The sequence below is a fragment of the Oryctolagus cuniculus genome, chromosome 7 (assembly GCF_051225735.1).
Source record: "Oryctolagus cuniculus isolate XC-2025 breed Fujian yellow rabbit chromosome 7, ASM5122573v1, whole genome shotgun sequence".
Taxonomy (NCBI): Eukaryota; Metazoa; Chordata; class Mammalia; order Lagomorpha; family Leporidae; genus Oryctolagus; species Oryctolagus cuniculus.
Window position 1 is genome coordinate 7,316,562 of NC_142873.1, and position 20,253 is coordinate 7,336,814.

General features: G+C 46.5%; 1 protein-coding gene across 1 annotated transcript in view; it reads right to left on the reverse strand.

The window, feature by feature from the left end:
• Positions 1–277: 277 nt before the first annotated feature.
• LOC149125275 (uncharacterized) overlaps positions 278–20,253 on the reverse strand; it is a 159,500-nt gene continuing 139,524 nt past the window's right edge. Inside the window, exon 4 of the transcript XR_016236895.1 lies at positions 278–2,225. The gene's annotated coding sequence lies outside the window, so the exon portion shown is untranslated. The remainder of the gene's footprint in view (positions 2,226–20,253) is intronic.

The following is a 20,253-nucleotide window of genomic DNA, read 5'->3' on the forward strand; positions in this document are numbered from 1 at the left end:
CCTCTTCCAGGCCAGCTCTCTGCTATGGCCCGGGAGTGCAGTGGAGGATGGCCCAAGTGCTTGGGCCCTGCACCCCATGGGAGACCAGGAGAAGCACCTGGCTCCTGGCTTCGGATCAGCGCGGTGCGCCGGCCGCGGCGGCCATTGGAGGGTGAACCAACGGCAAAGGAAGACCTTTCTCTCTGTCTCTCTCTCACTGTCCACTCTGCCTGTCCAAAAAAAAAAAAGAAAGAAAGAAAGAAAAGAAAAGAAACGTAGACGAATTTGAGCAACATGGATGGTAGGAAGTGAGATCAGTGAGCGTGTCTGGTTAAGCGGGTGTTGGGGGAGGGGGCAGGACGAGAGGTAGGCGCTGAGTAGAGGTGCTTTAGATAAGGAGAACATTTTCTCATGTGTTTTTTGGAGGGGTGGGGCAGTTGTATTTCTTTTTTGAAAAGTGTCTCATCACGTCCACTGCCTATTTCAAGCTGGAAGCATTTCCACTAAGATCTGTAACTAGACAAGGGTGGCCATTCTCGGCATTCCTATTTGATACAGTTCTGGAAGTTTTAGCCATAGCCATGAAGCAGGCAAAAGAAATGAAGAAGACACAAATCAGAAATGGGGGCAGTTAATTGATCCTTGCTTGCAGATAACATGGTTATACATAGAAAACCTAAAGATCCCACCAAGAGGCTGTTAGGTAATTCAGAAGAGTTGCAGACACAAAACCAATCAGTAGCAATTTTATACATCAATAATGATCTTCCTGAGAACAATCCTACTGACAGTAGCCATGAAAAATTAAATATCTCGGGATAAATTTAACCAAGCATACGCAAGGCCTCTACAATGAAAACTACAAAACACTAGTAAGAGAAAGAGAAGATGACACAAAAAAATAGAGAATTCTTCCATATTCATGGATTGGAACAATTAATACTGTAAAAATGTCTACACTATCCAAAGCAAATTACAGATCAGTTCAATCCCCTGCAAAACACCAATGATATTCCTCATACAATAGGACCAACAACCCTAAAATTCATATGAAAACACAGAAGACCTTGAATAGCCAAAGCAATATCGAACAATAAAAACAAAGCCAGGGCATCACAATATAAGACTATCATAACCCAAACAGCATGGTGCTGGAATAAAAATAGACATGCAGACCAATGGGACAGAGTAGAAATCCTGGAAATAAATCCACACATCTAAAAGTTATCTGAAAATGTGATTAAAACATCCCCCAATGACAACCTCTTCAATAAATGGTGTTGGAAAAATTATATTTCCACATACAGAAATTTGAAACAAGACCCATTTACACTCTATACAAACATAAACTCAAAATGGTTAAAAGATCATAATGCAAGACTTGAAATTATTAAACTTCTAGAGGAAAACATATGGGCAACACTCCAAGACATTGGCATAGGCAATGACGTTTTGGATAAGACTCTAAAAGCACAGGCAATTAAAATAATAAAAATAGCAAAATGGGATTATATCAAACTAAAACGCTTTTGCACAGAAAAGGAAACAATTAACAAATTGAAGAAACAAACAGAATGAGAGAAAATATTTGCAAAGTATGCATCTAAGATTAATATAGACTATACGAGTAGTGCAAGATAAAAGGAAATCTTTGATTTTACATTAAATACCAGGTAGTGGTTTGGCATAGGTCCAGAGGCCCCTGAGCCAGAAGCATATTTTAAATAAGTCAAACAGATCAATAAATCATGCGAAGTACAGAAGCTACCGAGGCCAGCTTGCTACCTGCAGGCTTGGTATGTGCCAATGACTGCCCTTGCTTGCAAAGATGAGGGCAGCTGAAGGCTGACCCCACAGCCCCTGGAGCTGCACGGGGCCCACCTGCCACCCCCTCAGCTGCCACAGCTGAAGATGGGAGTGTCCAGTCCTCTGAGACCTTCCTCCTGTTGCCAGTGACGGCTCATCTTCTAGAGGTGATTCTTCCCCTCCAACCATTCTCCAGTTTCTTGCCACCTGTGTGCCATGCAAATTAGCAGAGTTCTGGCCCCTTAACAATCTGGCATGTGCTAGGCCTCCTCCAAGCCCTGGACCTAGCAGAGGATGGCTGACCGATCCCCTGGGTCGTAGGGGCCACTCTCTGTCCTCTAGGCCCACAGATGTTATTTAATAAGGCTCTGATTTTGTCAAGGAACTCTGGTCTCACAGAAGCACATCAGAATATAGAATCCATGCTTTTTTGCATAAACCTAGAAATGTAAGTAGAGAAAAATGACTATGTCAGTGAAATACTCCATCAGACCCCCAAGGACCTAATTATGAATGGATGCTAGATATTTAATTTCAGCTCTAACCCTGGAGGAAGAGGCCCAGAATGGGCCCGACTCACTCCACTGGCACACCTCCCATGCTACTTCTCTCCCATGGATAGCTTAGCTTCACTATAAAAGTACACCCTGGCCGGCGCCGCGGCTCACTAGGCTAATCCTCCGCCTAGCGGCGCTGGCACACCGGGTTCTAGTCCCGGTCGGGGCGCCGGATTCTGTCCCGGTTGCCCCTCTTCCAGGCCAGCTCTCTGCTGTGGCCCGGGAGGGCAGTGGAGGATGGCCCAAGTCCTTGGGCCCTGCACCCCATGGGAGACCAGGATAAGTACCTGGCTCCTGGCTCCTGCCATCGGATCAGCGCGGTGTGCAGGCCGCAGCGCGCCGGCCGCGGCGGCCATTGGAGGGTGAACCAACGGCAAAGGAAGACCTTTCTCTCTGTCTCTCTCTCACTGTCCACTCTGCCTGTCAAAAAATAAAAATAAATAAATAAATAAAAGTACACCCTTTGCCTCCACACTTAGGACAACAGACTTTTACCTCAACTCTCATCTTCCTCTGGCCCCACTTTCCTCCCAGTGAATCTCTGCTTCTCTGTTTCGGTTTTTATGATTTTTTCTTAGTCCCCAGTTTTATTAAACAAGTAACAAGGATAATGACCACAGTAACATCGACTGAATACCTACTGTGCTTGGCCCTGGAAGGTGAACTCAAGTAAACGTCATAAAATCCTAGCAAGTAAGTTTTATTATTCTTATTTCATGCATAGAAAACGCAGGCTTGGAGAGAATAATTGGCCCAAGATACACTGTGTGTCATTGGAAAACCTGGGATTCAAACCCAGGTCTCTGACTCTAATGTCCATGCTCAGGCACGGTACTGTAGTGGCTCACTTATTAAAAAAAAAAAAAAAAAGGAGCAGGCATTTGGCATAGTGGCTAAGATGGTGCCTGGGATGCCCACACTGCATATTAGAGCCCCTGGGTTCAAGTCTTGGCTCCACTTCCGATTCCAGCTTCCTGCTAAGCACCCCGGGAGGCAGCAGGTGATGGAGCACTTGGGCTCCTGACACCCATGTGGGAGACCTAAATTGAATTCCTGGCTCCTAACTCCAACCTGGCTGTGGTGAGCACTTGGATAGCAAATCAGCAGATGCTAAGTCTATGTGTATGTGTGTACATTCCATATAAATAAAATAAAAATATTTTAAATAATAAAACAAAGTTAATTACAATTTACAACTTGGTGAAGTCCGACATCCTTTTTAAGAACCAGTGATCTCAGTGTAACTTCACTTCTCCCACGCTCACAAGACCACTGCACAGCAAAGCAGGCTGCCCCAAAGCACAGAGCAGGGCAGAGAAACTTGCAGAGCTCCTCACAGCTGCCAGGGGCCTTGAAGCATTTACCCGATTGAATCTTCCCACGTATTGTGAGCAGTAACTTAGTACTACATCGAGTTCTCTGCCGAGGAGTTGCTGATAACTCTAGGCTGTTTGGAACGCTGCCAGAGACTAGGTGAGTTGTAGCATGGTGGTAGGCTACACGGACTCCAAGCCCAAGCATCATCTCTCTCCACACCCAACTGTCACCACACATAACAATCGGACACTTCCGTGTTCACTAATTTCCATTCAATGACTGCCATGAAGCTCGGCTGCATGCTACCAGCACATATCTCTGTCCCTCCGTCCCACTCCTGGCTCTGTTCCTCACCTCAGGAGGCACATGCATTGCAAGGGCTTGGAACTCAGTCTGTCCAAAATTAAAGGTGATGCTCGGAGAGTCCCTCGTAATGTGGTCCCATAAGTGACCTGCTCCTGTGACACCAGCCCTCCCTCAGAGAAAAACCATCAACTCTGGGGGAAAAAAAAAAAAAAAAGAAACCCTGGAGTCTCTAAAGAGTGAAAAGGAATCCCAGAAATGTTCTGGAGGTTTGCAAAGACGACAGGCAGAGTTAGACAGTGAGAGACAAAGACAGAGAGAAAGGTCTTCCTTTGCTGTTGGTTCATCCCCCAAATGGTTGCTACAGCCAGCGCGCTACACTGATCCAAAGCCAGGAACCAGGTGCTTTCTCCTGGTCTCCCATGCGGGTGCAGGATCCAAACACCTGGGCCATCCTCCACTGCCTTCCCGGGCCACAGCAGAGAGCTGGACTGGAAGAGGCGCAACTGGGACAGAATCCAGTGCCCTGACTGGGACTAGAAATCGGGGTCCCAGCACCACAGGTGGAGGATTAGCCTAGTGAGCCATGGCGCTGGCCTAAAAGATTTATTTAGAAGATGGAATGGCAGAGAGAGAAGGGGAGATAGAGATCTTCCTTCTGCTAGTTCACTTTCCAACTGGCTACAGTGGCCAGGGCTGGGCCAAGCCAAAGCCAGGAGCCTGGAACTCCATTCAGGTTTCCCATGTGCACACAGGGATCCAAACACTCGTGCCACCTTCCACTGTTTTCCCAAGTGAATTAGCAGGGAGCTGGATCAGAAGTGGAGCAGCCTCGACTTAAACTGTCACTCAGAGTTGGCTGCTGGCATCACAGACTGTGGCTTAACATGTTGCTCTATAATGCCAGCCCCAAGTTTCCCATTTTTACAAATTTAAAAATGAGTCAGGACGGCGCCGCGGCTCACTAGGCTAATCCTCTGCCTTGCGGCGCTGGCACACCGGGTTCTAGTCTCGGTCGGGGCGCCGGATTCTGTCCCGGTTGCCCCTCTTCCAGGCCAGCTCTCTGCTGTGGCCCGGGAGTGTAGTGGAGGATGGCCCAAGTGCTTGGGCCCTGCACCCCATGGGAGACCAGGATAAGTGCCTGGCTCCTGCCATCGGATCAGCGCGGTGCGCCGGCCACGGTGGCCATTGGAGGGTGAACCAACAGCAAAGGAAGACCTTTCTCTTTGTCTCTCTCTCTCACTGTCCACTCCGCCTGTCAAAAATAATAATAATAATAAAGAACAAGAGGACAGAGTCTGATACAACTGCAGCTACTAGAAAGAGGGACTCTTGGAAAGAGAGGGAAGGGAAGGAGAGGGGAGGGGAGGGAGACACAAAGGAGGAGGAGGAGAAAGAGAGAGAGAGAGAATGAGATAGAGGCCTAAATCCTGTGTATAAATCCTACCCTACTTCTATTTCTGGCTCACCCTTGAGTCTCCAGAGAAACTCACCAGCAGTAATGGATAAAAGGTCTACTCCGAAATTGGAGCTATTTACTGGCCAAGAGACAGGATTTGAAGTTTAAATCCAATCAAGTCAATCAGCTGGCAAAACACAGAGGCTACATTCTTCAGAAGTTTACAACAGGATCTGGAGCCCCCACAACAGAACAGCCACAGTGTTGAGGGTGAAGTCGAAATTATGTGACAATCAAAGAAACATGAAAATGTGAACCGCCGTGAGGAAATATAATCAACAGAGGCTGACAGCAAGTGGACACAGATGTTGGGAACAGCAGAGAACAATTTCAAAGCAGTGCAGAACTTTGCTCTTTGATGTGCAGTGAAATATGCTCACAATGAATACCAGATAGGAAATCTCAGCAGAGAAATTATTTTTTAAACTGAAAATTCTAGAACTGAAAAATACAATATCTGAAATGTAAAATTCACGAGATGGGTTTAACAGCAGACCAGAGATGATGAAGGCCAGGCAATCTGAAGATAGATCAAAGGAAATTATCCAATCTGAAGACTGGGAGGGAAGAAAGTGATTTAAACAAGGAAAGCATCTTAGGACTAGAGGGCAATATTAAAACCTTAGGACTAGGGTACCATAACACATACGTAGAATACGTACACACAGAATGCCAGAAAACAGAGATCCAAACAGCAACAGTATTTGAAGAAACAAGGATCAAGATTTTCCCAAATCTCTTAACATAAAGTAACAGATTCAAGAAGCTCACAGAACCTAGGTAAGAGAATTATGCCTAGGCATTTCATAATCACACTGGCAAATAAAGAGACAAAGAAAATCTTTTAAGCAGAGAGGAAAACATTACATAAAAAGGAACAAAAAAATAAGAACTATCATAGACTGTGTTGGAAATCTTGCAAATCAAAAGTCAAGCGTAAAATACCCTTAAAATAGAAGAAGAAAAACTGTCAACTCAGAATTCTACTTGCAGCAAAATTAACCATTTTTAAGAACGTGACAAAATTAGGACACTTTCCGATTTTTAAAAACTCATCATTAGCATATTTACACAATTAATAAGTGGTCCTCAGGCTGAAAGAAAATGATACCAGATGAAAATTCAAACCCTCAGGAAGGAACAGAGCATGCCAGAAATAACAAAATTATGAACAAATATGAAATCACACTTGTCCTTCTAGTTTCTACAAAATATAGGTGACTGTTTAAAGAAAAATCATAACCTGGTACTACAGGACTTAGTCATATATATGACAGCTGTAGCACAAAAGGCCTGGTGGGGTTGGAAAAGGTAAAGGCCTAGAGACTTAGCACAGTTCCTATGCTGTACATGAAGTGGTATAATACTAACTCCATGGTGAAGGTGAAAAGTTAAGGATCTATATTGTAGTCCTTAAAATAATCACTAAAAATGCAACCTAAGAATGTAATTTAACAGATAAAAGTAGAATTTTTAAAATTATCCTGTCTAAATAAGGCAAGAAAGAAGAAACAAAGCAACAAAAAAGCAAAGCATGCAAAGAGAACACAAATAACAACAAGGAAGACTGAAATACAAACTAATAGTTACAGTAAATATTAATAGAATGATACTCCAATAAAAGTCACAGATGTTAAAAAATGGATTTAAAAGACTCATGGACATGCTGCCTGTGAGACAGTCACTTGAAATATAAACAGATTCACTGTGTTCCTAAATCTATATATGTGAAATACATGAAACTGGCATAACTTAAATAAAATTTTTAAAAAGTAAATGAATGGAAATGCATACACTAGACAGATAATAAATATACATATGCCAGGCAAAAATACATATACCAGGCAAGTAATGATGATAAGGTGAGTAGCAAGGCAGTTCTAATATGAGGTCAAATAGACCTGAAAGAGAAAAGTAACGTTAAAGATAAAGACGTGGGGCCAGCACTGTGGCACAGTAAGCGAAGCCTCCCATATGGGCACCGATTCTAGACCAGCTGCTTCACTTCTGATCCCACTCTCTGCTGTGGCCTGGGAAAGCAGTGGAAGATGGCCCAAGTCCATGTGGGAGACCCAGATGAAGCTCCTTGCTCTTGACGTCAGATCAGCTCAGCTCAGCTCTGGCTGTGGCAGCCATCTGGGGAGTGAACTAGCAGATGGAAGACCTTTCTGTCTCTCCCTCTGTCTGTAACTCTACCTATCAAATAAATTTTTTAAAAATGATAAAAAGTGGGGGGCGGGGGGGGGCAGCCAGCACTGTGGTGTAGCGAGTAAAGCCACCGCCTGCAGTGCTGGCATCCTGTATGGGCAGCGGTTTGAGTCCTGGCCACTCTGCTTCTGATCCAGCCCTCTAATGTGGCCTGGGGAAGCAGTAGAAGATGGCCCAAATCCTTGGGCCCCTGTACCCCACATGGAAGACCCGGAAGAGGCTCCTGGCTCCAGATCAGCGCAGCTCCAGCCATTGCAGCCAATTGGGGAGTGACCCAGTGGATGGAAGACTCTCTCTGCCTTTCTTCCTCTCTGTGTAACTCTGACTTTCAAATAAATAAATCTTTTTTAAAAAAAGATAAAAAGATGCTTTAAAGTGATCTATAGATCAACTCACTCATGAAGAAGACATGATGGACTAGCATTCAATGACGCTTAACATACTGCTAGAGATGGGTCTTATTTTAAGAAACATCCCATATTGGAGTGCCTGGTCTGGAGCCCTAGCTCTCCTCCTAATTTGCCTTTCTTGATAACACTGTGGGAAGCAGCAAGTGATGGCCCCAATACGTGTGATGCTACCACCCACACGGGAAACACAGATGGAGTTCCCAGATCCCTGCTTCAGCCTGGCCCAGCCCCAGCTGCTGTGGCCTTTTGTGGAGTGAGAGACTGACTTCTCTCTCTCTCTCTCAAAAGTCTCTCTCAGCCCTCCATGGAACCTCAAATGAGATCAGATAGCATTGTTTATTATTTCGATGTATCTCTAAATAGGTCAGGGTTGTCCAACACACATGTGCGTGCACACACACAGGCACTTCAAAAAGTCCATGGAAAATGGGGTTAAAAGATAAGTTTATTTTGGTACAAAAAACGTTGAAATCCATAATTTTTTCATAATACGTGTCCCACAAAATTTTTAAGACCTTTCATGCATGCGTGTGTATGTGTGTGTGTGCATGAGTGTAAGCGGTTTATTTTAAGGAACTAACTATGCCACTGCACGGACCAGCAAATTGGAAAACTGAAGAAGAGGTCAGAAGCTGAAAACTCGGGCTGGAGTTACCTCTGTGGTTTGGAAGCACAATCTCTTCTCTAGGGAAACTGTTTTTGCCCTTAAATTCTTCAAAGTGTGGCCCACTACCTTTGTTGGGTCTTATCTCCTTTGCTTATAGTAAACGGATTGTAGGTGTTAACTATGCCTACAAAACACCTTCACAGGAAACCTTGGTTGGTATCTCACTGAAAAATCAGGTGCTGTAGCCTAGGCAAGTTGCTACATGAGAGTGATCACAATCTGCAAAGCCAACAACAGTGACTGATATCTAGGAATTTTTCAATAAACATCTGCTGAACGGATATTGAATAAATAATGACGGGACCACAAGACCCACACAGAAGGCACATCATCACCTTGGAGGCTACCTCGGCCAGAATTCTCAAGTGTCAGAGGTCACCATGCTGCATCCCCCACAACACCTGTATCCACAGCTAGGGTAGAAACCAAGAACTAGTTTAAACTAGTATATAAGAACTAGTTTAAACTAGTATATAAGTGACACTGCCATCAGAATCCCACTTCCCTGAACGGAACACCAGATGACTACATGGCAGCTGATCCAGACTGTAGTCTGAAAACCCTAAGCCCATCAACTCAACAAGTGTAGTAATTCTTTGTCTGGCATTCCTGGTACCAGTTCTCCAGCACCTCTGAGGACTGGCTACTCACTGGCTACTCACTACCTACTCTAGAAGCCCATTTTGTCTTCAATCAGCTCTCTGTTCAAAAGTTCCACCTTTGATTGGGTCTGCAATTTCCAGCCACTCATACTACCAGTTCTCTTTCATGAACCTCAGAATTTCAGGGTTTATGAAATGATTGATGGGGAATGTATGTTCAGGGGACAGTCCAGAAGATGTGGTTCACATGGCTACTCTCACTCACCTGTGAGATGGACTAGTGCAGGCCTGCTGAGAGCTGAGTGTCAAGGACGTGGGGCTGTCTGGGAAGAGCCCACAGAAGTGCTGACCGGCTGCGAGAGCATCCAGAATGCATTACTAGAGTCCGTGGTGAGGCAGTGAGTCTGGGAATCTGCCAAGAAGGTGGTTGCTATGGCAAATATCCGATTCTGCTTATTTGAGGGTAGACTTCAGGAGCTAACAAAAATGCTAAATTATAAATCTATAGGAAGGAGCTAGAATAAAGTTGCTAGAATGACTAGAAACAACCAAAAAAGAAATTTAGATGAAGACAAGACTAAGGCTTTGCTACTTTAGCTGACACAAGCTGGTATACAGGGATAATTTGACTCTCTCGGGATTTATTTAGTGACTCACTACTTTATTTGTGCATTGCATACTGATTACACACTGTGTTGCAGGCACTATAGTAGGTACTAAGGAATGCATGCTAAACAACACCAGCATAGTCTCTGCTTCCATAGAATTAAAGTCTACTGGAGATGACAGCAAAAAAATATATATATAATAACTGGTATAAAATAAATATTAAAAAAAGAAAGCAGCCATGCTTGCACAGAGAATAAGGAGGCAGGCAGGCATTGGTGTTCAGCGAGGCTTTTCTGAGAGGACAGAGTTTATATTAGATCTAGGATGCACAGAAATTTAAGGAGTGCTCTAGGTATGGAGATAGGGAACAGAATGTGCGAAGGCCAGAAGTGAGACCTTCACACACGCAAGAATTGGGAAGGATGTCCACGCACTAACAAGAGTGACAGGTGACTGTGGTTCACAATGAGGCTGCAGGGGCAAACTGGACTCTGCTGCACGCTGAGTGTTTGGGAGCAAAGTCATAGCATGACAAAAGGCAGAAGCTGGCATGATCCAGTTCCTGTCTGAAGGAATGGCTCTTGCCGTACTCGGAGAGTGGACTGGAAGAGGGCAAGATTCGAAGCACGTCACCTCATAGTTAATTGCCTTAGTGACAAATTTTGGTGGTGTACAGTAAAAAATACTTAAAGGTGTGGAAAATGGAATTAAAAGGTACGTTTCCTTTAGTGCAGAAGAATGGAAATCTGCCTATAATGCCATAATGTGTACTTTTTATCAACTTTTTAATTACTTATTTGAAAGTGAGACTTACAGAGAAATGGGGGCAGGGTAAGCCAGGGGGAGAGAGAAGGATCTTCCATCTACTGGTTTACTCCCCAGATGGCCACAGCAGCCAACGCTGAGCCAGGCCAAAGTCAGGATCCAGGAGCTTCATCTGGGTTTCCCACGTGGGGAGCAGGGGCCCAAACACTTGAGCCATCTTCCTCTGCTTTTCCCATGCCATTAACAGGGAGCTGGATTGGAAGTGGAGCAGTAGGGACATGACCAGCTCCCATACAGAATGCTGGTGTCACAGGCAGTGGCTTTATCTGCTATGCCTGGCCCTATTTTTTTTAATATGAAGCTTTTATTTAATAAATATAAATTTCATAAGTACTTTTGGATTATAGCGGTCCTTCCCCCATCCCCACCCTCCCACCCCCAAACCATCCCAACTCCTTCTCCTTCACCCATCCCATTCTTCATTAAGATTCATTTTTAATTATCTTTAAATACAGAAGATCAACTCTATACTAAGTAAAGATTTCAACAGTTTGCTCCCACTGAGACACACAAAGTGTAAAGTACTCTTTGAAGACTAATTTTACCATTAATTCTCACAGTACAACTCATTAAGGACAGAGGCCCTAAATGGGGAACAAGTAAGTGCACAGTGACTCCTGTTGATTTAACAACTGACACTCTTATTTATGACGTCAGTGATCACCCGAGGCTCTTGTCATGAGCTGCCAAGGCTATGGAAGCCTCCTGAGTCCACAAACTCTGACCTTATTTAGACAAGGCCATAATCAAAGTAGAAGTTCTCTCCTCCCTTCAGAGAAGGGTACCTCCTTCTTTGATGCTGGCCCTATTTTTAATAAACTTTTTTACAATAGCTGTTATGCATGGGTTTCAAAAATTTTTGCATCAAAATACTTAGAAATCCATTTTTCAATAACTTTTTTTAATTACCCTGGTATTAGTAAGAGTTCTGAGATATGGAAAACAATAGGATAAAAAGACAGACAGATAGATACATGACAGGAGATGTATGAGGGAAATTGGCTCACAGAATTACAGAGGCTGGTAACTCCCCTTACAGGCTGTCTGCAATCTAGGGGCCCTGTGATGTCAGTAGCCTGACTCAGTCTATGTTTGAAATCTTCAGAAGTGGGGAAGCCAGTGATGTAACCTCAGGCTAAAGATGAGGCTTGGGAACCCAGGGGGCCCCTGCTGTTAAGTGTAGGAGCCCAAAGGCCAGAGAGCCTGGAGACTGATTGATTTAGAAAGGCAAATAAAGAAAGAGACTAAGAGAAATCTTCCATACATAGCTTGACACCCCCCACCCACCCTGCAATGACCACAACAGACAGGACAGGCCCAGCCCCAACCAGACGCCCAGAACACAGTCCAGGTCTCAGCATCGGTTAAGGGACCTGACCACTCGAACCCTGCTGCCTTGCTAGGCTCACACGGACAAGAAGCAGGAGCAGAACCAAACCCTGCACTGCGATGGGGAATGCAGGCATCCCGAGTGTAGCTTTAACTGCTGCACCAAACACCTACCTACCCCAGAGCCCAGAGTTCTGGTGTTCAAAAGCCAGGAACGAAGGTGCCCAGCTGCAGGCCAGAGATGGAAAATTCCCTCTCCGCTGCCTTTCTCGTTATTCTACCCAGGCTCCCCCATAGGCTAGATGGTGCCAGCCAACAGCAAGGGCGGATCTTCCCCAATTAGTCTACCACATCACACACTAGTCTCTAGAAACTCCCTCCCTGTACCATTTTACCAAGGATTCCCTAATCCAGTCCAGCTGACACCTAAAATTAACCAGCACCGTAGGGATAAGAGCTGGAGCAGTAGGGGGTAGAATGTGAGAAAAGCGAATAATTGCACGTGTACTCAAGGTTGGGCTGAGTGTATTCCATGGAGGAAGGGCTGTGAGAGTTCTGTTTGGCAGCATTCCTGCCATTCCTAGTATAACGCTTGGTGTGTTACTATTAAAATAGTCCGTCTTCATCTTCATAGATTCTACATGTTTTCATTTACTCACTAAAATTTATAGTGACCCCAGAAGTGATGGATTCAGAACTTTGCCATCACTCGCATACATGCACAAATAGGTAGAAAATTTTAATCATGGACTATTCTAGCTGAAGTCAAACAAGACCATATTTGGCCTTCTTGTTTCAGGTGTCATAATGTAAACAAACATCTCTGCAGGGTCTGTTTGCGGCACCTTTCTCACATTTTCCTGTGGGTTTGCAGGCTTGGTTGTTGCTTTCACTGGCTGTAACATCCCCCAAGCGTAGTAATGAATGGCAGTCTAGTGTTTGAGAGCATGAAGCCTCGGATGTGCTTATGGAGAACCTGCGTGCCTTCAGTAAGTGTGTTCAGGCTGCAGCTACAGTGCTGTCGGTTCCGAGTTCAATGCTAATGAATTACATATAAAGACAACATCTCTTCAACACAAACATAAAAAACATTCATTGGTAAATATAAATGTTGTAACCAGAGGTTCACAGGAGCCTAACCTTGTATTTTCTCTAAAAGCAAGGGATCAGTATTCACTAAATCAGTGTTCCAGCAACTTTATAGGACATAGTTACCTGGGGCCAGCACTGTGGCATAGCAGGGAAAGCCTCTGCAAGCAGTGCTGGCATTCCATATGGGTACCGGTTCGAGTCCCAGCAGCTCCACTTCCAATCCAGCTCCCTGCTAATGTGCCTGGGAAAGCTCTAGAAGATGGTCCAAGTACTTGGGTCCCTGCACCCACATGGGAGACCCAGAAGAAGCTCCTGGCTGCTAGCTTCAGACCGTCTCAGCCATTTGGGGAGTGAACCAGTTGATGGAAGACCTTTCTCTGTGTCTCTATTTCTCTGTCTGTCTGTGTCTGTCTCTCTTTTTCTCTAACTTTGCCTCTCAAATAAACATATAAATGAATCTTTTTTTTTAAAAAAAAGAATATAGTTACCACAAAGATTGAGAATCAAGTGGTAAAGGAACAAGTGAATGAATGAAGGTGACACAATGATAGAATTTGTGAGTTAAGAGCTTTAGGCTTGAACACCTGCATTCATGGTGGTGATGTCATTTATGGAGATAGGATACGCTGAGTAAGGAGAGGTTTGGGGAGGAAATGGAAAATACTATTTTATGTGTTTCTTTTGAGACATTTAGGAGGTAGCCAGGTAGAGACATCAAATATCCAGTTGGATATATGAGCTTGAATCTCAGTGAAGATTTCTGGACCAGAGAGACATATGTGTGCAAGTCGTCAGCATACAGATGGTGCTGACAGCCCCAGGCACAGAGGTCACCTAGAAGTGAGGTGCAGAGAGAGAGAAGAGAGTCCAGAACCAAGTCCCGGGGCACAGCTATGCTCAGAGAGCTAGTGCAGAGGAGGCGGCCACATAGGAGACCGAAGGTAGTAGCCAGCAGGGCAGACAACAACCAGGAAGTATGTAGGACTGCAGAAGCCAAGAAAGAACCCGGGGAGACCAGCAGTTAGCCTTAGGGAATGGAGCCTGGAGACATGAAGAGGAAGGGTGGGAACTGCCCTGAGATGGTGCAGGGATGTTGTCCACGGCCAGGAGCCAGCGGCAGGGCAAAGGAGGGGACTGAGGAGAGAGAGAGATGAGAACATAAAAGCAGCACCGCTTGGTGGTTCTCGAGCCTTTGTGTCGAAGCTTAACAGAGGGAGGAGGCAGTGGCTGAAGGGAGGTGAGGGGTAACGAGAGGGTTCTGCTTTGAGTTGATGTGAACTTGGAAACCACAGCAAGTGCTCCAGCCACTGCTGAAGGGAAGTCAAACTTACCAGCATTGGGGTTAAGAAAGGATGGGGTACAGGGCAGAGTCAGAGGAACTTGTCGCTCCCCGTCTTCATGGGGGAACGACACTAAACCCTGCCTAGGCTTCATATCCGAGTCACGGCACCATTATGTCGCTCCCCCTCTTCGTGGAGGAGCAACACTGAACCCTGCGCTGTTCTGTCTGTCTGCTCGGCCTTCCCCGGGTTTGCTGCTGGTTCTTCCCGGGTTGGCTACTATCCCTTCCACCTCCGTGGAAGGGCAGTTCCCCCTGGCCACATTCCCCACTTCCGCAGGGGAGCGGCACACCGCCGGCCGGTTCTCTCGGGGGCTGCACGGGTTCCCTTAGATGTTCCCCATAGATGTTCCTGGTGCATGCCGTCTCTCTCCTCCTTTATAGTCCTCCTCCGCCAATCCCAACTCGGCTGAGTACGCTGCTCTCCAATCAGGAGCAAGTCCTACAGTTAATTGGTTGAACTGGAGGCAGCTGTGCGGAAGCTGTTTACTTCTCTCCCAGCGCCATATTGTGGGAGAGCAGATGCATAGAATAAGTCCTAATTCGAGTAACTTAGTCTAGTCCGGATTGCTCCCCACAGATCCCCCTTTCTTTTTATTTTTTAGCGTTGATACGCGCCTGTCTTCGGTGTCCTGCGGCACACACTCTGCTCTATTTGCTAGAGTTGCCACAGGCTCTTACAAGTCCTATCAATCAGGAAAACCGAATCCGGGTCCTCTCTTCGCCATTGTGAGGAGGTTTTTAGGCGCTGATGCATGCCTGTGTTCGGTGCCCTGCAGCGCATGCTCTGCTCTGCCCGCAGGGGCTTACAAAACCTATCAGGCAAACCGAATCCAAGCCTTCTCATTGCCTTATTGTGGGGGAGACTTATTAGTGTTGGTTCGTGCCTATCTTCGGTGACCTGCAGCTCATACTCTGGTCGAGCTTTGCTGGCGCTTACCGCCTTAAATCAGGCAGACCGAATCCAAGCCTCCTAATTGTTGCATTGTGGGGAAGCTTTACTGATGTTAATTCGTGCCTGTCTTCGGTGACCCGCGGCTAGCCGCCCAGGTGCTCACCGCCTCACCAATCGGGCAGACCGAATCCAAGCCTTCTAATTGGCATGTTGAGGGGAGGCCTTATTTCTCTCCATTTCTCTATCTCCGGGCATTCCTACCTCTCCCATTTCACTTCTATCTTCCAGCATTCCCATTTCTCTCACTTTACTTCTAAAACTTCTGTTTCTCTTATCCCCGCAGCTTCCCGGCACCTCGCCCCGCCGGCGGGTTCCCGGCTCTGCGCCGCTTCAGCCCGCGCGCCTCTCTCATCTGCGCAGCTTCCCGGCTTTGCGCGGCTCCGCGGTCTCCACGCTTAACCCTTTCGCGTCTGAACCACGGCCTACGCCAGCGTTCCCTATCTATTCACGCCCCGTGCTCTCTCTGCACGCGGCGGCTTCCGCGAGTAACACAGCGTAGCTTGCGTCTCCGCCACTAGGATTCAATCTAAGTTCCCCGGGCTAGCCTGGCGAATTCAACCCAGCGTACGTCTCCGCCCCACGATTTGGCTTCCCGTCCTTTGCTCCCCGGGCTAATCAGACGGATCCCAATCTGGCTTGCGTCTCAGCTTCTGGTTTTAACTTTTCGCCCCCTATTCCCGGGCTAACTTGAGAATCCCAAAGTGGCTTTCGTTTCCGCCTTGGCCTGCCCCCCGCGGCTTCAATTTCCCTAACAGTTTTCTCTACCCGGTATGTTTCCCCAAACTTTCCTCCAACGATATTCCTCCCTCATTTCTCCTGGCCTCTCCCCACAGTCCGCGTCCGAGTCTGTTTGTTCTAGCTTTCACTTTCGCTTTCGACCTTAGAGATTTCTCCCAGCTTCCCCCCGTAGTCCGTATCTGAGTCTATGCCTAGGCTTTCAATAGCTTCTTCCGGCACCCTTTTCGTCCGGCTTTTCCCTAGGCTGTTTGCTAGTCTCTCTCTCCGGTATCTTCCCACTTCTTCCCGTTTCTTCCCTCCTAAGTTTCATATCCGTCCTAAGTTTCCTATCCGTCCTAGGTTTTCTATCCAAGCTAGGTTTCCTATCCGAGTCACGGCACCATTATGTCGCTCCCCGTCTTCATGGGGGAACGACACTAAACCCTGCCTAGGCTTCATATCCGAGTCACGGCACCATTATGTCGCTCCCCCTCTTCGTGGAGGAGCAACACTGAACCCTGCGCTGTTCTGTCTGTCTGCTCGGCCTTCCCCGGGTTTGCTGCTGGTTCTTCCCGGGTTGGCTACTATCCCTTCCACCTCCGTGGAAGGGCAGTTCCCCCTGGCCACATTCCCCACTTCCGCAGGGGAGCGGCACACCGCCGGCCGGTTCTCTCGGGGGCTGCACGGGTTCCCTTAGATGTTCCCCATAGATGTTCCTGGTGCATGCCGTCTCTCTCCTCCTTTATAGTCCTCCTCCGCCAATCCCAACTCGGCTGAGTACGCTGCTCTCCAATCAGGAGCAAGTCCTACAGTTAATTGGTTGAACTGGAGGCAGCTGTGCGGAAGCTGTTTACTTCTCTCCCAGCGCCATATTGTGGGAGAGCAGATGCATAGAATAAGTCCTAATTCGAGTAACTTAGTCTAGTCCGGATTGCTCCCCACAGGAACTAGCCATTGTGAAGAGGAGAGTGTGTTACTACACTTACCCCCATGAGCATGCACGCACACGCACGCACACGCACACGCACACGCCCCGCTGTAGCCCTGCTACTGACATCACAAAGGAAGTGTAGTACTTCTCATGTATCCCTACTACCTTCTTGGCTTTGACCAAAGTTCAAACAGATGCAGATATGCAACGCTTGCTTCTGGTCCCCCGAAGTTTGCCTGCTTCCTTTTTCCCATGTTTCGGTCTTCAGACCTTTGTATTTTTTGTCTATGAAGTTGCCTTTCTGGGTTTCTTCTAAGTCTCTGACTCAGTTCTTTCTAGAGACTTATCTTCCCTTCCCTTCTCACAGCTTCTGAAGATTTGAGTCCTGTCTTTTTTCCACCAGAGGCACTGCCTGAAGGCTAAAAACCTAATCTGGACAGATTCGTCCCTCCTGCCTCACTACCACCTAATGGGCTAAGTCCCCTGGGCACCACTGCCCACAGTAAGTGAGAGCCTCAGCTTATAGCAAAGGCTGTGGATTCATTAGAAACCTCATTTCTGGCAGTTTCTGCTCATCTATTTTCATCAATGCTCTGAGTTCCTGAGCCATGCCTGTGCTAATGATTTTAAGTTTGCATAGCCCAAGGATATCAGCCTCTCTCTTCATCTACTCAGCACATGATATCCGTGGACCCACTAGGTGCTCTGTTAGCTATTTTACACCATCATCATGTTTTTTTTTCCCCTCACAACATTCTCTAAAGTAACTGCTATGGTTTGCTTCTGGGTTTTCCAACCCATTCTGAACTCACATGAGAGTTTAATCCCCAAAGCTGTATGATTAATGGTATTAGGAGAGTCAAAAGTTGTCATGACTCTGGTGTTTAGTGTAGCACTCCCTCCATTAAGTCCTGGTGGCTTTAAAAGCAAAACGATCGAGACAGACACAGACACAGGCACTCCTGCTCTGGGTCACCTCGAGACTGTGCAGGAAAGCCAGCCCCAGGTGAGGCCCCCAGATCTTGCACCTCCAGAACCATGAGCCAAAATAAACCTCTTTTCTTTGCTATATAGAGTAGCCTGCCTCAGCTATTTCGTTACAGTAACAGGAAATGGGCTAATCTCGTAGGTGACGACATTCCCATTTTATGTGGTAAGACCAGGATTCAGGGCTCACACGGCTAAGACATCAGGAAGCCCGTGTTTGGACTCATGTCAAGTTCCCCAGCTGAAATGCTTCCCAATTTTCCCAGGCTGTGAGGAAGGTGTCCCCTTTGCACATCCTTCGGGCTTCCATTGTATTCCATGCATCCTTTGGTTCCAGCTCCCCAAATCTTCACAAACTGCCTAGAAGAAAAATGTCAATTCTTATCAACACGTGTCCACAGCTGGCTCAAGTAAATGATGGCCCAGGAAACGATGGCTATGGCCTCAGGAAGACTATACTTGTGCTTCAACTTCCTGAGAAACCACTACATATTACGACTTTACCCACGTGCTCAATCGGAATGAAAGAAAGAGGCAGAATGGAAATGTTGAGTCTTAGGCAAATTCATGGGCAGGTGGTGAAGACTAATGTTGTAGAAGAGGCTCGGTCTGTGTAAACGCGAATGATGGGCAAAAAGCTTCAGAAAACAGAATAACCATCCCAGTGACTGGAATGGAGACCCTGGTGTGTTGGAACACACTCACGTGTACACTGGGTAGTAGGGAGGGATGACCTGCGGCTTCAGGTGCCGGTGAGACACCAGCAGCAGCCCATGTATTCCAAGAGAAGAATGACTCTCTGCAAATAGTGGAGAGGGCAGCTCCAGAGGAAAAACAACCCTGAGAGTAAATTGTGGTGCCAAGGAGGCCTCCCGGCTTGCTTGTGACAGATGGGAGCTGAGCATCAGAACCAGGACAAGCAGCAGCAGGAAGAAGGGAAGCTATGGGCAGACTGTGTAAGCCTCAGAGAGCCAGGGGAGGGTGTTAGGGGTCTCTTTGAAATAACATGAATAAATACAGAAGCAGCCCAGGAGGAGATTCATAATCACTAAAGATCAGAGCAGGTACCAATCTTATCCACTTGGTATCTTTTCTTAAACAGGAGTGGAAAGTTGGGTTGCTATGGATCAATTTACACTTTATGCCATTTTAATAAAGAAGGCTCTGAATTTTTTTTTCAAGCAGATGTGATTTGATTATGTGCTAATCTCTTCCCAATTAATAGTGTTACTCTGGCTGTCTCCAAAGTGCATCAAAACAACTGGTTAAAAGGGGAGAATAAATCAAACCCATATTTGGTATTCAGTGTATCTCATGGAGACGTATCTGGGAACACCGACTTCACAACCTCTTTGTGACATTCAAACCACCTTGTGTGTGTGGGCACAGGCCCAGAACAGTGACAGCCGGATTCCCTCCTGCAACTTCCTGCAGATCTTCACTCTCCACGGAGGCAGGAGAGGATTCGGCGCTAAGATTCTCCTAATTAAAGGCAGAAAAATGCGGGAATAAAACCCCACACCTCACCCAACACAATGGCTTCATCACCCTTTCCAACAAGTTCTCTGAACAGAGTTTTACAATGTGCAACTGTACAAGGCAGAGATGAGCAATGTAACACCCACAAAACCATGGTGTGTGCGTGTGTGTGCACTGCACAGACACGCACACCCCTGTGTGATACACACAGTACACAGGTACATGCACTCACATAGAGCACACAGCATATCCAGGTACCTCTGCACTAATGAGGCAGAGAGGAGGATAAATCTAACCCCAGGGAAAGAGCTATTTACAGTTAAGGTTCTTGGGGCCGGCGTTGTAGCATGGCAGGTTAAAGCCCTGCCTGCTACGCCAGCAGCCCATATGGGTGGTGGTTCATTTACCAGCTGCTCCACTTCTGACCCAGATCCCTGCTAATGCACCTGGGAAAGCAGTGGAAAATGTCTCAAGAGCTTGGGGCCCTGGACCCACATGGGAGACCTGGATGGAGTTCTAGACTCTTGGTTTCAGCCTGGCCAGCCTAGCCATTGAGTCCATTTGTGGAGTGTACCAGCGATGGAAAATCTCTCTCTCACTCCTCTGTAACTCTCTCTTTCAAATTAATGAATAAATCTTTTTTTAAAAAACAATTAAGGTTCTTGATACAATTGTTACCTAA